Raw genomic sequence first — 3,341 nt, 5'->3', positions numbered from 1 at the left:
AATTTTTCACACCAAACTCATCTTAACCTGAAGGTTTGTGCTGAAAAGTTTGCCTTAATAGTAATCATAGTCTTTACTGGACAGGTGAGTTGTGTCTTTTCTCTAACAGTTTTACTATTCTGTTTTTATGCTGTATGTCTGGGATCTTAATTATTATATGTTTGAACATAGACTTATGATTGTTGGGACTGTTTGGCACTTTGTGTGTCTCACTTTTTTGTATATCAGAATTTTCTTCATGTTTGGAAATTTTTCTGTTTTTATTTATGTGAATAGCTTAGTTATGTCATTTGCATTGACTCCTGAATTTTCACTGATGTCTATGAGTCTTACATTGCTTCTCTCGGCATCATGTTTAAGCTGCTGGATTGTCATTTCATGATGCTTTGTTATTTTTATATGTTCTACACATTCATGATCACTCCCTGCAATACTGTCCTCAAATTATGAAATTCTATCCTCAGCTTCATTTAAATGGTTTTGCCAGCTTTCAGTATATGTTTTTGTTTCTTGACTATCTCTTTACATATCTTTCATAGATTCTGCTTGTTTTCTACATTGTTCATTCATAGTTTCAATTTACCATGCTCCTGTATTTTTGTTTTATGTATTTCTTCTCTAGGTATGTTGAGCAACTAGTTTACTATAGTTGTTATTTCTTTACATGAGAAATTATTTCTAATTCAATTTCCTCTATAGCATCATAGATTTGTTTCTTTACTTCATTTTCTATCTTTTGAGGTTTCTGATTTATGACTTTTAAAGTCCTCTTTTTCAATGTAGGTTGGTCTTGCTCCTGATGGACTAGATGTTTGAGATTGCATTTTGCCTTTTCTTTTTGTCATTTTCCAATAGGTATAATACCCATGGTGGGACTGTTTCACTCACATTTTGCTTTAACTCTTTTGGCTGCTCCCATATTCCAAAGCTGTCTAGATTGTACACATGTATTATGGGTAGAGAGGAGAGTCCCCTGAGTCCCTCTCCTTGGGCTAGGGGCTCCTCCATCTCCATCTTCTGTCAAGTAGTAGGCCTGTCATGCAATACCAAGGAACTCTCACAGGGACTGTCCTAGTCATGGGGCCTTAACTTGAGGAGAGGTCAGCACTCCCTGGGTCATGCAGTGTGACTTAAACAGGAGCCAGCTGTGATTCCAAGTCCTCCATGGGATTCACAATTCTATCACTTCTAAGGCCTTCAACATGCCCTTGGCAGTCACATGAACCCTTCACAGTTTCTACACGCCTCCTATCATTGTCAATTATCAGGTAAACGAATATTCATTCCACAAGAGAAACCCTGCTTTTGTTTTGAAGAGCACAAAAGCAGACTTTCTTTTTTTCAGCAAAACATACTGGTATTGGTGAGGAAGTGCACAAAGAAAATTTCTTCTCTCTTGCTTGTGGTAAATTCCCTTCAGATATCATTTTGACAGTTAATTTCACATTAACTAATCTGACTATCTTAGGATTCTGTACATACAATCCTGTCTATGTCATGAAGAGAATTTTGTAAGATATTCACATGAACTTTGTTTCCAACAACTGAAAATTGCAAAGTGAATATCCAATAACATTTGAATGAACAAAAAAAAAAAAAAACACAGAAAACCATGAAGTGAGAACCTACGAAAGAAAATCCATGGGAAAACACTGTACAGCAATCTCACTGTACATAATCCTTAATGATTATGATTGATGAAAGAAGGCAGAGAGGTCAAATTCTATCCAGTCATTACATACATTTTGAAAATGTGACAAGACACATGTGATAGAAGAAAGGTCAGTTCATATAAGAGATAAACTCTGTTCTATCAGAGTTGCTGTGTATCAGGAATCCAAGAGGCTTTGCTGGGTCTGTTACCATCATATCTCTGTAAAGACAGGCTCAGGGGAGATGGCACTAGGGCATAATTTGCTTTCAGGGTCTGTCCCTTGCTTACAGGCAGGACCCAAGGCAAAAGCCTGGTGCCTTTTGGACTCTTTTCCCTTTTCTCACTCAAAGCTCATCAGGCTCTCCTCTTGCAAGCTTCAGAGATAGCAGTGGCTTCCCCACAGCAAGAGATCCAGAGAGGGAGAAAAATAAACACTAAAATGTAAGAGAGAGCATAAGAGGGAAAGAACACAAGATGGGTCACGGTTATTTTAATGCTTGAACCTTAGTATTTGCATCACATGATGTCTGCCATATTCAGTTATTTAAGAGTGAGTGAAGAGCTGGGGAGAGAGCTCAGTATAGAGTACTTGGTTACCATGCATGAGGCCCTGCGCTCAATTTCAACACTGCTAATGCAAAATAACAACACTAATAATAATAATAATAATAATAATAATAATAATAATAATTCAGTAAGTGAGGCCCATAATGTAGGGAATGGGCTACTCAGCTTTTGGCATCAGAAGGTCGTCTGTCAGCTATTGAGTAGGAGTCAGATCATGGGAGTGCTAATTCACACAGGTGTGAATGTAGAAGCAATGCCAGAAGATTTGGGGGTGCAACTCCATCCATAGTGCTGGCATAGCCTGTGTGAGGTCCTGACTCGAGGCCATAGCACCAATACGTAGAAGAAATTGTGATGCTTAGGGAACATAAAGATGATTGAATTGAAGAACTTCTGCCCCTCATGATGCCACCAGGGAATATGTCCAGGTGGTCAGTGTCATTTCTACCACCAGGCAGCACTGTATTCCACGTTCATCGCACCGGTTCCTGGATTTAACCTCTAATTCTGTACACTATGTACACAAGACACTAGCCAACAGGCATTACAATTGTCATCTCAGACTGGTGAAAATATCCCTAGGAAGTAGATGCCAGGATGACCTCTATATTGCATGGGGACACTCCATGAAAGACCTGAGGCATGGTGTCTTGTCTAGGTTTATGGAGGAAGTCAGGAGGAGGATTTGGGTCTACACCCAGATCTTTCTCCTCAGAGCTGTGACCCTGTCATCACTGCTGGTTTTTCTTAGCCTTGGGGAAGCCTTGCCTCCTATCATGGATCTGTCACATGGGTGAAGCTGTTCTCTTCATTGTAAAGGACACTGGAGAGTCATTCCATGGGCTTCCAAGGTATCCACAGTAAGAATCTCTGGGGGATACCATAGGACACAGGTTCACACAGACATCATAAAAAGAGCTGGTGAGTGCATTTAACCACTAATTTACTAGGCTACGACCCTAATGCAATGACCAGAGCAAATTTTGCCACTGTTCTCTTGTGATTCCATGTTATCCAGGACACAAGTCCCTCTAAAGAACAGATCAGGTACTACCCACATTACTGTGAATGTTTCTAACTACCTGGTCTCTGTGTATGTGAACACATAATAGAGGAATAG

The sequence above is a fragment of the Cavia porcellus genome, unplaced genomic scaffold (genome assembly GCF_034190915.1).
Source record: "Cavia porcellus strain 051 isolate PalLab524CR breed Dunkin Hartley unplaced genomic scaffold, mCavPor4.1 scaffold_32, whole genome shotgun sequence".
NCBI classification, from domain to species: domain Eukaryota; kingdom Metazoa; phylum Chordata; class Mammalia; order Rodentia; family Caviidae; genus Cavia; species Cavia porcellus.
This window is presented reverse-complemented; position numbering follows the sequence as displayed.